The sequence below is a fragment of the Ascaphus truei genome (assembly GCF_040206685.1).
Source record: "Ascaphus truei isolate aAscTru1 chromosome 20 unlocalized genomic scaffold, aAscTru1.hap1 SUPER_20_unloc_5, whole genome shotgun sequence".
Lineage (NCBI taxonomy): Eukaryota > Metazoa > Chordata > Amphibia > Anura > Ascaphidae > Ascaphus > Ascaphus truei.
In genome coordinates this window covers 390,977-405,945 of record NW_027453861.1, presented here as the reverse complement: position 1 = coordinate 405,945, position 14,969 = coordinate 390,977, and positions in this window count along the sequence as shown.

Below are 14,969 nucleotides of genomic sequence, written 5' to 3'. Positions count from 1 at the left end.
CTGCGCGCTCTGCGGCGGCCACGCTCAAGCGCCCCTCACTGCGCATGTGCAGCACTGCCTCTCTGCGCGCTCTGCGGCGGCCACGCGCAAGCGCCCTCACTGCGCATGTGCAGCACTGCCTCTCTGCGCGCTCTGCGGCGGCCACGCTCAAGCGCCCTCACTGCGCATGTGCAGCACTGCCTCTCTGCGCGCTCTGCGGCGGCCACGCGCAAGCGCCCTCACTGCGCATGTGCAGCACTGCCTCTCTGCGCGCTCTGCGGCGGCCACGCGCAAGCGCCCTCACTGCGCATGTGCAGCACTGCCTCTCTGCGCGCTCTGCGGCGGCCACGCTCAAGCGCCCTCACTGCGCATGTGCAGCACTGCCTCACTGCGCGCTCTGCGGCGGCCACGCTCAAGCGCCCTCACTGCGCATGTGCAGCACTGCCTCACTGCGCGCTCTGCGGCGGCCACGCTCAAGCGCCCTCACTGCGCATGTGCAGCACTGCCTCACTGCGCCGCTCTGCCGGCGGCCACGCTCAAGCGCCCGCCCTCACTGCCCCTCTGGGCGGCCACGCTCAAGCCACTGCATGTGCAGCACTGCCCTCTCTGCGCGCTCTGCGGCGGCCACGCTCAAGCGCCCTCACTGCGCATGTGCAGCACTGCCTCACTGCGCGCTCTGCGGCGGCCACGCTCAAGCGCCCTCACTGCGCATGTGCAGCACTGCCTCACTGCGCGCTCTGCGGCGGCCACGCTCAAGCGCCCTCACTGCGCATGTGCAGCACTGCCTCACTGCGCGCTCTGCGGCGGCCACGCTCAAGCGCCCTCACTGCGCATGTGCAGCACTGCCTCACTGCGCGCTCTGCGGCGGCCACGCTCAAGCGCCCTCACTGCGCATGTGCAGCACTGCCTCTCTGCGCGCTCTGCGGCGGCCACGCTCAAGCGCCCTCACTGCAGCATGTGCAGCACTGCCTCTCTGCGCGCTCTGCGGCGGCCACGCGCAAGCGCCCTCACTGCGCATGTGCAGCACTGCCTCCTCTGCGCGCTCTGCGGCGGCCACGCGCAAGCGCCCTCACTGCGCATGTGGCAGCACTGCCTCACTGCGCGCTCTGCGGCGGCCACGCTCAAGCGCCCTCACTGCGCATGTGCAGCACTGCCTCACTGCCGCGCTCTGCGGCGGGCCACGCTCAAGCGCCCTCACTGCGCATGTGCAGCACTGCCTCACTGCGCGCTCTGCGGCGGCCACGCTCAAGCGCCCTCACTGCGCATGTGCAGCACTGCCCTCACTGCGCGCTCTGCGGCGGCCACGCTCAAGCGCCCTCACTGCGCATGTGCAGCACTGCCTCTCTGCGCGCTCTGCGGCGGCCACGGCTCAGAGCCCTGCACTGCGGCTTGGGGCAGCACTGCTCCTGGGTGGCCTGCTCTGGGCGCTCTGCGGCGGCCACCGCAAGCGCCCTCACTGCGCATGTGCAGCACTGCCTCTCTGCGCGCTCTGCGGCGGCCACGCTCAAGCGCCCTCACTGCGCATGTTGCAGCACTGCCTCTCTGCGCGCTCTGCGGCGGCCACGCGCAAGCGCCCTCACTGCGCATGTGCAGCACTGCCTCTCTGCGCGCTCTGCGGCGGCCACGCGCAAGCGCCCTCACTGCGCATGTGCAGCACTGCCTCTCTGCGCGCTCTGCGGCGGCCACGCTCAAGCGCCCTCACTGCGCATGTGCAGCACTGCCTCTCTGCGCGCTCTGCGGCGGCCACGCGCAAGCGCCCTCACTGCGCATGTGCAGCACTGCCTCTCTGCGCGCTCTGCGGCGGCCACGCTCAAGCGCCCTCACTGGCGCATGTGCAGCACTGCCTCTCTGCGCGCTCTGCGGCGGCCACGCGCAAGCGCCCTCACTGCGCATGTGCAGCACTGCCTCTCTGCGCGCTCTGCGGCGGCCACGCTCAAGCGCCCTCACTGCGCATGTGCAGCACTGCCTCTCTGCGCGCTCTGCGGCGGCCACGCTCAAGCGCCCTCACTGCGCATGTGCAGCACTGCCTCTCTGCGCGCTCTGCGGCGGCCACGCTCAAGCGCCCTCACTGCGCATGTGCAGCACTGCCTCTCTGCGCGCTCTGCGGCGGCCACGCGCAAGCGCCCTCACTGCGCATGTGCAGCACTGCCTCTCTGCGCGCTCTGCGGCGGCCACGCTCAAGCGCCCTCACTGCGCATGTGCAGCACTGCCTCTCTGCGCGCTCTGCGGCGGCCACGCGCAAGCGCCCTCACTGCGCATGTGCAGCACTGCCTCTCTGCGCGCTCTGCGGGGCGGCCACGCGCAAGCGACCTCACTGCGCATGTGCGGCACTGCCTCTCTGCTGCGCTCTGCGGCGGCCACGCGCAAGCGACCTCACTGCGCATGTGCAGCACTGCCTCTCTGCGCGCTCTGCGGCGGCCACGCGCAAGCGACCTCACTGCGCATGTGCGGCACTCCCAGAGGAGGCTGGAGCGCCCCTTCTTTGTTCACACGGGCCAGGTGGGATTTTTCAACATTGCCCAGCGCACGCTCCTGCGGGAGGCACGTCACGGACATGATGGGCGGGACTAACGTGACACGTGACGTCACCCAGGAAGTGATTACAAGTACAGTGCATTGTGGGAGGTCCCTGCCCCCGCAGCTGCGGTTAGAGAGAAGGAGAGAAGGAGAAAAGGAGAGAAGGAGAGAGACGGAAGCCCTTGCTAGTTGCCTGTGAACACGGAGAATAAGGACGGGTTGCGTTACCCTGATACACTTCCCGTTACTGCGGGGGGGCGGCGCATAACGCCTTTAGGGAGAATAAGGACGGGTTGCGTTACCCTGCTACACTTCCCGTTACTGCGTGGGGCGGCGCATAACGCCTTTAGGGAGAATAAGGACGGGGTGCGTTACCCTGATACACTTCCCGTTACTGCGGGGGGCGGCACATAACGCCTTTACGGAGAATAAGGACGGGGTGCGTTACCCTGATACACTTCCCGTTACTGCGGGGGGGCGGCGCATAGCGCCTTTACGGAGAATAAGGACGGGGTGCGTTACCCTGATACACTTCCCGTTACTGCGGGGGGCGGCGCATACGCCTTTACGGAGAATAAGGACGGGGTGCGTTACCCTGATACACTTCCCGTTACTGCGGGGGGCGGCGCATAGCGCCTTTACGGAGAATAAGGACGGGGTGCGTTACCCTGATACACTTCCCGTTACTGCGGGGGGCGGCACATAACGCCTTTACGGAGAATAAGGACGGGGTGCGTTACCCTGCTACACTTCCCGTTACTGCGGGGGGCGGCGCATAGCACCTTTACGGAGAATAAGGACGGGGTGCGTTACCCTGCTACACTTCCCGTTACTGCGGGGGGCGCTCACGGCAGAGATAGGTGATTGCTCTGTGATTTCATTCTTGTGTCCTAGAGGGGGGATACGGGTCAGGGGAAGTACCGTGAGGTTCCTGTGGACCCAAGGGAAAGGGCCAGAAGAAAGGGTTCCTACCCGAAACGTTGCCCCTCTTACCCTCCCCCAGTGTCTCTATATGTTTTCCTGCTCCCCAGACCCTCATGTTTACCCCACACGCCCCCCCCCCCTTTGTATCCCCCCCCCCCAGTGGGATAATTAGAGCTGTATACTTTGCTAAATGAGTCAGTTCCAATTTTGTATATTTATATTTTTCACGCTATTAAATTTGTGGCTTATTCTGAAAACTATCTCCGTGTTTCCATCTATTATTGTTTGCTGGAGCCTACTTTGGAATTTACATGATTTGAGTGGGGTTGGGGGGGAGTGTGGGGGGGGGGAGTGTGTGTGTGTGGGGGGGGGTGGAGTGTGTGGGGGTGTGTGGGGGGGGGAGTGTGTGTGTATGTGGGGAGGGAGTGTGTGGGGGGGGAGTGTGTGTGGGGAGGGGGGAGTGTGTGTGGGAGGGAGTGTGTGTGGGGGGGAGTGTGTGTGTGTGGGGGGGAGTGTGTGTGTGTGGGGGGGAGTGTGTGTGTGGGGGGGGGAGTGTGTGTGGGGGGGGGAGTGTGTGTGGGGGGGGGAGTGTGTGTGGGGGGGGGGAGTGTGTGTGGGGGGGGAGTGTGTGGGGGGGGGGGAGTGTGTGTGTGGGGGGGGAGTGTGTCTGTGGGGGGGGAGTGTGTGTGTGGGGGGGGAGTGTGTGTGTGTGTGGGGGGGGGAGTGTGTGTGTGTGGGGGGGAGTGTGTGTGTGGGGGGGGGGAGTGTGTGTGTGGGGGGGGGGAGTGTGTGTGTGTGGGGGGGGAGTGTGTGTGGGGGTGTGTGTGTGTGTGGGGGGGAGTGTGTGTGGGGGGGGAGTGTGTGTGTGGGGGGGGAGTGTGTGTGTGGGGGGAGTGTGTGTGTGGGGGGGAGTGTGTGTGTGTGGGGGGGGAGTGTGTGTGTGTGGGGGGGGAGTGTGTGTGTGTGGGGGGGGAGTGTGTGTGTGTGGGGGGGGAGTGTGTGTGTGGGGGGGAGTGTGGGAGGGGGGGAGGGTGTGTGTGGGGGTGTGTGGGAGGGGGGAGGGTGTGTGTGGGGGGGGAGAGGGGGTGGGGGGGGAGGGTGTGTGGGGGGAGAGGGTGTGTGTGGGGTGGGGGGGAGAGTATGTGTGTGGGGAGAGGGGGGTGGGGTGGGGGGGAGTATGTTGGGTGGGAGAGGATGTGGGGGGGAGTGGGTGGGGTGGGGGGGGTGGGGGGGAGTGTGTGTGTGTGGGGGGGAGTGTGTGTGTGGGGGGGAGTGTGTGTGTGTGGGGGTAGTAATGTGTGTGTGTGTGGGGGGGGGAATGTGTGTGTGTGTGTGTGGGGGGGGAGTATGTGTGTGTGGGGGGAGAATGTGTGTGTGTGGGGGGGGGAGTGTGTGTGTGTGTGGGGGGGGAGTGTGTGTGGAAAAGACAAGTCACATTATAACAACCTGTATCTGTTTTCAGCTCTTCCTTTATAAATAGACATTACTTTGAGACCTCACTAACTGTCCAATTTTAGGTTTGTAAACTGTGCGAGAAGCGAGGAAGAACAGAACCTTGTGGCGTTGCAGGACCACAGGAACATCTACTACAGAACCTGCACAGGCCTCCCCCACACACACAGCTCCCCCCCCCCCCCCACACACACTCCCCCCCCCCCCCCCACACACACAGCTCCCCCCCCCCACACACACACACTCCCCTCCCCCCCCCACACACACACTCCCCTCCCCCCACACACACAGCTCCTGGTCTGGTATGGAGATGATTATGGAAAGAACTTGGTATCATGTGGGGTCGCTGTGGAAAAGTAACGCGCCAGCACTAGGTAATCAGGAATATGTGTGTTGTGTGGTTTTTACATCTCTATTGTCTTATTACTGATGTTAAATTGCAAATATTTAAAGATCTGCATTTACCATTACTGGACAACTAGAACTTAATATCACTAAACCTGTGATAACTAAAAATGCTGAGTTACCCCCCATAGAAAAGCGCCTAATTATTATCGTGCAATTAATCAGCGTTGTAGCGCCAAAAATAAAGCACGTTTTATCAGACCCATTAAATGCATCAGATCTGATAAAAAAACAGACATGATATCACATTTTGAAGTAAAAACGGACATACATCAAGTTCCGATATTTATCAGAACGGCACAAATACCGCAAATATTTGATCACCTACTCCAGGCTGGCATTAGTCCTGTGATTCCTATGTATATAATGGCCAATATATGGCCCGTTATATACATAGGTAAGATAAGCTAAACCAACATTTTAAACTAGGATGGGGAGGGGAATGAAACAGATGACAAACTAAATAGAATAGATGAGGGAACAAGGGGTTATGGAGGTTGTGGTTGTTGCAAATGCATGAAGATAAGAGCAAACAGGTCGTGGATAATGAGAGTTTATTGTAATATTCTGACTGATCATACAGGAGTGTCACTAAGAGACAATGCAAGGGGAGGCCCATGCAGCCTTTTTATACATACATGAGCTTCTTTGTCTAAAACAAGTTATTATTATTTATTTATTATTATTATTTATTATTATTGCTAGGTAAATATTTATTTATTATTATTGCTAGGTAGAATACAATATCTCCTTCTTCTAAACCAATCATTAAAAGGTCACTAAATAAGTAAAAACTGGGTTAAAACTTTTTAATACAATGAACAAGGTATATTAGAATACAATTTTACCTCCAAGGCTGAATATGCTGCAGAATACATGCTTCCCCCTCATTTCTGGGCATAGAGCCATAGGCCAATTTTGTCCTTGAGTCTGCTGGTAGCCAAACTGATACACACGCAACGTGCACATTCTTTCACACACGAGTGAACACGAATGATTGCAGGAACACAACGTGAGACACAAGACACAGACTTGTGAAAACAAAGACAGACAAAATGGAGACAAAATGGATTCTGCACACCCCCAACAACCTCATCTCCAGAGACACCCACCCCAGTTCATTTCATCCATATGTCACCCATTTCTACAGTATGTTCATTTCAACAATATTAGATTAACAAGGTAGAATAGGGGCAAGGGCGAGTTTGACAAGCAGGGAGACACCATAGTAAATACAGATAATACTAGAAAACTTCTAAAGACTAAACCAAGTGGGCGTAGAAAGGAAGGAGCAGATAAGAGAATAGTACAGGCTGGAAAAAAGCTTAAATGCATGCTTGCTAATGCAAGAAGCCTGACAGATAAAATGGGGGAGCTTGAATTAATAGCTGCAAGGGAGCAGTATGATATCATAGGCATTACTGAAACATGGTGGGATGAAACTCATGACTGGGCAGTTCATTTAGAAGGTAATTCCCTTTTTTTGGAAGGATCGAACAAATAGAAGAGGAGGTGGAGTATGTTTATATGTTAAACCGGATCTAAAACCTATTATAAGGAAAGATGTTTATGAACGGAATGATAAAAATGTAGAGACTTTGTGGATAGAAATTAGCAGTGGAGGTAAAAAGTATAAAGAAAATGTTTGTAGGGATATGCTATAAACCACCAAATATCTGTAAGATTGAGGAAGCTAAAATACTGTTGCAAATGGATAAGGCATCAAACCGAGTCATGTTTGCATAATGGGGGATTTTAATTATCCAGACATAGATTGGGGCAATGAGATTAGCATTACAGCAAAAGGAAACAGTTTTTTGAGGGTACTTAAAGACGAATATTTGCTATTACTTCTACATTGTTTGATACTACCAAATCCAGTATTGCCCATCTCCTGGTTGGTTCCTCAATAATTTGGGTCATATAATTAAGTCCTGTAACATTTGGGTAACAGTGATCATAACATGGTCTCATTTGAAATAAATTATCAAAAAACAGATTACTTGGGTATTAGGTGATACCTTGTTTTATTGGACTAATAATTTATGTCATAGGTGTCACGGTAGCTTGTGACAGGCTGTAATTTACACCAAAAATATATATAAATATATATATACCTGGGTTTGAACTGGGACGAGACTTAGATATGATAAAATATAATTTATTCCTTGATAAAGGTGAACACACAATAATGTACAAATAACAGCAAAATATAGACACTTACTTAAAAGATGAAAATGATGAAAACAGTCCCATCTGGACTGGCAGTTTCATACAGCAATCAGCCCAAGACATTGCATGGCATTTCTTCTCAGCAATCAAGATGGTATAGCACAACAGGCATGATGACATGCAGGCATGAAGGCAATGAACACATGAAGAACAATGGGTAAAGGGTGGCTTTGACTTATATATCATTTTAACCCTTCTCTTAACCCACGGCGCCGAGCCGTCTAGCAAAAGTCCCTTTGAAGCTTCTTGAAGCAGCTTGGGACTTCCAGTGTTTAGTGCGAAGTATAACACTTAAACTGGTTATTTCCTTTGGTCACTAGGCCAAGCATAAACAATTAGCAATTTAGCCTGTGATGACCAGGCTATGTAAATTCTAGCCTGCCTGCTCATTATCATAGCAGGGGGGTTGCAATTTCTCAAAACTCAACCAAAATTTCATATTTACTGCAAATCACTTCCTAACTTCCGTTCAGTTTTACATACAGGCAGGTGAAAATTATTAATACATTCCGTCACACCTGACGCTCGCAGAGAGACCAAACATTACAGTGTAATATGAAAATTAATAGAGATATTAATATCTGGCACTTAGTAGCGGTTACATATACAGTGTTTAGAATCAAAAGATGGGCTAAATCCCACGAATACACATATGTAATTCTTAGCATGTTCAGCCAAGGACATCTCATAATATTCTTATATTTAATAAGGTCACTCATTCGGATTTCCTGCTTGGGGTAGCCCACCCCTACCCCCATCAATAAACCCTTTGAAGCAGGATACCTTTTGCTGTAAGGTGTGAGTTATAAGGCTCACCCCCACTCTAGCTTCCTGGGTACCGCATAGCAATTAGGTAATTACCCCTTGATCAGGGCTTATGTAAATTCTAGCAAGATGTCCTATCTAGCATACAGAGGTGACCCAGCTTTAAGGTGTCAAGACCATTTGGTTCCTCATGCATTACAAAAGGGCAGGCATTCTGCCTGTACATTAGCATTAGCACACCATTAGCATTCTGCCTGTACATTTCAAAAACTGCCCCAGAAAGGCACTTTATCAAAAATATATGTTCCCCTTATGACAAAGTTATATTTTTAATATGTGTGTACTTGGGGGGTTCCCCGGAGGCTGCACTCCCAGATTCAGGGTGCTGGCGCACTCCGTTCCCAAATTACCAGTTTTCAGGGAACCGTTTATTCAGCACTGCATATAATATTAACCCCTTAAGTCCCAGTGGGTGTGTTATGCAGACACTGATCCAGCAACAGTACATTTACACAGGGGCATAAGCATTTTCATGTTATAACAAGGGTTAAATCACATTTCTGGACCTCGGCCCAGTTAACCCCTGGTCTCCCTGGCGAGGGTAGAGGGTGGCCAATTGGGGGGTAACCCCGTTAATCCCGGGCCAAACCCTCACGATCGTCACAATAGGACAAGCTTTCGAGAGTTCTCCTCTCTTCTTCAGGTCAAGAAATACTGATATACACAGGAATCTATGGCTAAAACAGTGTAGAGAAAAAAAACAAAAAAAAACCAGATATGTACTGTAGATAAGTTAGGGTGTTAAAAGTGTTTGAATCCAGGGGAGGGTGACAAGGAAAGGTATGGAGGGCGGTGTAGATGGATGCTGTGGGGGGGGGGGGGGAGAGAAAGTGTGGATAAGAATAGAGGCAAGCAGGATAATTACAAACAATTTTGATAGGGTGTGAGAAAACCCATGTCCGCATTAAGTCCTTTGGTTTTGATGTCAAAGAGTCTTATCATTCTGAGTTCAAATGTTTTCCGTTCTTGGGGGCGTTTAAACATTCCATTGAGGATTTAGATTTTTAGATCATTTATGGAATGATCTGGCTGTGAGAAATGATGTCCCACAGGTGAGCAGTATCTTCCTTCTTCGTGATGGAGTATAGAGTGTCTGTGCATATTCATTCTGCCTTTGTGACGGTTCAGGGGATTCCTGCCTCTTCATGTGTCCCCGTCACCGCTGTCGCCTCTGCCTCTTCTCCCTTGTCTCCTCGTCACCCTCTCTCTTCCTCCGCCCGCATATGTCCCGCTGCGCCATGCCCTGACACACTCCCAACTGCCGCGCGCGTTCCCCGCAAGGCGCCCGCATGTCCCCAGGCTCCCGATCCCCTCCGCGGCACTCAGTGCTCACGGCACTCCTCTGTCTCCCCTCCGGTCACAGTACCTCCAGCAGTCACTCCTCCGGTTCCCTCTCCTCCCTCGGTGGGCGCCTCACGCAGCCTGTGCGCACGCACCCTAACCTTACGGAGGGCGCGCGCACACGTTCCTATTGTAGGCTTTCCCAAACCTCTTGCTCCGCCCCCATGCTGTACAAGCCATTGCCCTCTCCGATTCACCTGTCTCCTCCCTCTCTCCTTCTCACCTATCCCTGCTGCCTCTCACTTTACCCTCTGCTCCTCCTCTCTCCCCCATTGGTGTTCCCTCCTTTATAACCCCTGTGTGTCCATTTCCTCGTTGCTCTGCATAGCTTCTTGTGACCCCTGTGTGTGCAGTCCTATGCTTGGCTCCCCTGTCTTATCCAGCGTTTGTCCATGTACCCTGCTTACCTTTGGATCTCCCTGGCTTGAACTCTGCTTTGTACTTGTTAACCCTGCTCTCTCCTGCTCCTGGACCCTGCTTTCGGATACGACTTCGCTGTCTTCTGTTACCCCTGGACTCTGGCCTACGGACATCACCATCCTGCTCTCTATTGCCCCTGGACTCTGGCACACGGACATCACTATCCGAACTCTAAACCCAAGGCGTTGCAAGTATACCTTAATGTGAAAAAGAAAAAAATGTGACAAGCGCTAAAGATTACAACACCAATGTGACAAATAACAAAATAAATATAAGGCTGCCTAGTAATACTGCCAGTACTAGCAGAAAGTGCTTGAAAAGAGAAAAACCTGGCGCCAAAAGTTCTATGGAAAGTCCTGTACTCCTCAGGGGATCAGCACACTTGCTCCACAGGCCATGTATAGGAAAAAACACAAACACAGTTCATAGTGCAACTCTGCAGGGTTAAAACAATGCTACACTACACACATAACATAGAGACTCCTAGTGACATATAAAACACTAATTTATTATATAAAAAGAACTATGCCATAAAATGGTAGGACAAATTAGAACACCGCTGGTCATCCAAGATGGAAAAATTAGAGCCCTACTTACAAGCAGCAAGGCAGAAACTCACGATGTAACAGAGAGTCCTCTTGGCGCTGATGGTATCTTAGCAGAGTTGTTTTCCCGCTGCGGCTCTCGTGCCCACTCTCCCTCCAGGGGTTACCAGGAACAGTGACAGTGACGGAGGCCCGCTCGTGGAGCACACAGGTCAACACCGCGTTGGGCCACTCTCCTCACTTCCTCCTCCGGTTCAACAGGCTGTCTCTGCGCGCCCGCGCGCGAGTGTGCCCGTGCCCTTAAAGGGACAGTACGTGCGTCCTGTATGCCAAGGGCTGACAATTGTAAAAGGCTCCAAAAACGAACCAAGTGTCCCAAATGAGTCCAGTACCAACACAAAGTGACTGTGTCACCTGCCATATGCGTTTCGTAGACGTTACTCTACTTCCTCAGGGGCTACAACAACTGATACTAGGTGACATACATATATACCCTAACCAATTAAAAACTAATTGACCAATTACAGCTAAATAGCCTGCATGTCATTAGTATCAAATCACTATGTCTCTTACTACTTACTATACATAGAAATACAAAAATACATAAAAACATACAGATTAACGACACATAACCATATATCCTAAATATCCAATTGGAATATCATAACTTCATATGTATATACCAAAAATACCAGAATGTGGCCAAAGGATAAACAAACATTCTAAACCACTTATTGTGCACATGCCTTTGCAAATAATTAAATCACACTAACCTAGCCTTGAGAAAGCGTTTCCAATCGCGAAACGCGCGCGTCGGCACCCGTTACGTGCACGCGCGCCGTTAGTATTCACGTGGCAGCATTTTCAGTATCACAGCATACAGCTGCCAGACGGCTCGTGTGCACTTCCCTCAAAAGTGGGCAGGAGTCCAAGTGGTGACTCGGGGATATCTGGTGAGGGGAGAGCTATCTGATTTTCATTGTTACACTGTGACATCAGTAATTATAGACTCCTAACGGTGGTAGCACATTCATGAATATGTGCATAGGCATACCAACAGCCACACCGTTCCTAGGAGTAGGTTAGCTACAGTGTATATGTTAATTAGTGACAGTAGCTCTCCATATGTATGGAGTTTACAAGCTCTACTTGAGGTAAATAATGTGAGCACATTTATGCAGCATATGTGACTGGCCAAGTCATCATTGGGTCATTTAATCATATGCTCAGTCAGCAATCAGTTATCTGTGTATATATCTCTGCATATTGGCAGTATCTTCACTTTGCAAGCTTCATATATATCCACCTGGGCACCTTCTCTGATTTAATAGAAAGGTCAACCACACTATACAGAGATCATAATGGTAGTAGAATTCCTGGCAGTGGAAGCACATTCATAAATATGCGCACAGGTATACAGATAACCACACTGTCTATAGGAATCTATACACCTTTCCATTTTTTGCTCTGTGTACAATAGCTAGCTCTTCCAGTTTTGGAGCCACTTAGCTATTGTTAGGTGTGTAGATGTGGGTTCATATATAGAGCCTACATCACCGCTTCCTTATAGGACCCATCACTTTATGCAAAGTGAGCACACATTAGATATACTGTGCTGATCCTTTTGCTGGTACGCAGCAATTGTGATTAGATCTACACCTCCTCACATTATTACCCTGTGACCTGTCTGGTACTTTAGACAGGCTATCAGCCAGCTCCCCCCCTATACCAGTATATACCAAACTACAACCTATAGGGAATACTGCATATCGGATCCCTGGGAACGTTCTGATCTAATATACCTCAAACGTTTCCCTAACTACACTGGCCCGGAGTATCCTATATACTCATCACAGGGTATATATATATGTGTGTCCATTGTTGAATTTTAATACCCATTATTTTAATCAGCATAGCATTAAAGAATATTTTTAAATTTATCACTATACAATTAGGGGATATTGAGTGCTTCCAGTGGGTTCTTGCTCTTTCATATTTGCAAATAATTAGACAGAGTCAGATAGGTAAAGTGCTATCCATTGGACCATGGTTGCACTTAGTACTAATTGATATCGCTTTAGAGTCACATCATTGATGCTTACATTAACCTTTTCATCTACCCAAAAATGAACCCAGCTCAAAATCAATATTAAGGCCGTTTAGGGATAGAGTCTTAAGTTCATAAATCCAAAAAGCCTCTCTCCTATTGATGTGTTGGATATTATTACCACCTCTCCAATTTGGTGTACACAACTCAATAGGTTGACAGACAAGGCCCTTTGGATTTTTACCATGATGAACCAAAAAGTGGTGGGACACACTGTGTGATGTTAAACCCTTTTAAATATTGTAGACGTGTTCATATATGCATCTTTGGAACGTACGCCCAGTGCGACCCACATATTGCAGGCCGCACGGGCACTGCAACATATAAATAACAAACTCTGACTTACATGTAATATGTGACATGATTTTATAGCTTTTGGCAGTAACGTTAGAATGAAATTCTGTACTACAACAACTATACTTACAGGCTATGCATTTGTTACATGGTCTGAACCCATTCTTAACCTGAATGTTGGTCATTTTTTATTTCCTCTTGGCTTAAAGGATAACTTGGTGCCAATTTATTCTTAAAGTTACTAGCTTTTTTAAAAACAATAGATGGCTGTGGTGTCAAAAACTTTGATAGAGTTGCATCCTGTAACAATATAGGCCAATGTTTGGCAAAAATATTCCCTATTTTGGGGGGCATAGCATTATATTGTGTTACAAAGGAAATATTATTTCTCACTTGGTCTCCCCCTTTATCCTTATATTCCAGGAGTTTATCCCTGTCCATATTTTGAACTAAAGAGATAGGGAGGCATACCTTTCAAAGGGAAGTACTGAAGAGAATGCACGGCTAAGCTGAAAGCTGTGAGGGGCAGCTGGCCCATACCGTCATGCAAATAAAGATGCCCTGTTCAAAGACAACCCCACTGTGTGAGTGTGAAGTTACTCTCCAGCGGAAGGCACCACCAAGAAGGAGTTCCTCATCAGAACCATCCCCATGCGGACGCAGGGATCCTGATGAGGTGGAGGCGCTGCACTGGATATAGGTAGGACTCGCACACACTACCTCAGCTGCCTGTCTGGGTTGGCAATCCCCATACACCATCATGCGGGAGACTCAGGAGTCCTGTTGCCAACAGGTGCACCACCAGACACTACCATGTAATGGGGACTGGTTAGACCACAGGGGCCAATGTGAGATTGGGTGGGTCAGGAAGAACCAGAAAATCCATTACATTATAAATAATCCTATTGTACATACTGGATACTGCAAACAGGGACTTACAGGGTTACCTGCGCCCTCTGTCACCACACAGCTATACATCCTGCACTAAAACACATCCCTACAAATCATCCTCACACATCCTCTTTCTATCCATGCTTCTCCTCCTTGCTTCTGAGGATATCTCTCCCAATCCTGGTCCCTGTCTTATTTCTACTTGCTCTCGTCCTTGCCTCCCACATACAACCTCTACTCCTTCTGGTGTTAACTCCTCCAACCTCATACCCATCCCCTGTCACCCTCCCTCCTCTCTCCCTTTCTCCTGTGCCCTTTGGAATACTCGCTCCCTTTCTAACAAGTTCCTCTCTGTGCATGACTTCTTTCTCTCTCACTCCCTGCTTCTCTTTGCTATAACTGAGACCTGGCTCACTCAGTCGGACTCTGCTCTGGAAGCTGCCCTCTCCTACGGTGGCCTTTCCTTCTCCCACACTCCGCGCCCTGATGGCAGGGGTGGAGGCGTGGGGCTCCTGCTCTCCTCTCTCTGCCGTTACCAAACCCTTCCTATTCCCCCCTATCTTGCTTTTCCCTCCTTTGAGGCTCACACTGTCCAGATCTTCTCTCCTCTCCCTGTCCATGTGGCGGTCATCTATCGCCCACCTACCTCTACTCAACCCCTTCTGCCTTTCCCTCTCACTTTGAATCTTGGCTCTCTTTCTTTCTCTCCTCAGACTCCCCTGTTCTTCTCCTTGGTGACTTCAATTGCCACATTGATGACCCCTCTCTCCCTTGGGCTTCCCGCTTTCTTTCTCTAACCTCTTCTTTTGGCCTTCAACAGTGGACTGCAGCCAGCACCCACAAGGATGGCCACTACTTAGACCTGGTTTTCACTAAAAACTTCTTTCTCTCTGATTTCTCCATTTCCCCTTTTCCTCTCTCTGACCATCACCTCATCTCATTCTCTCTATCTCGCTTCTCCCCTTCTCCACCTCCATCTACCCCCCGGTTCTGCAGAAACCTGCGCTCTATTCACTTACCTGACTTTGAGTCCACTT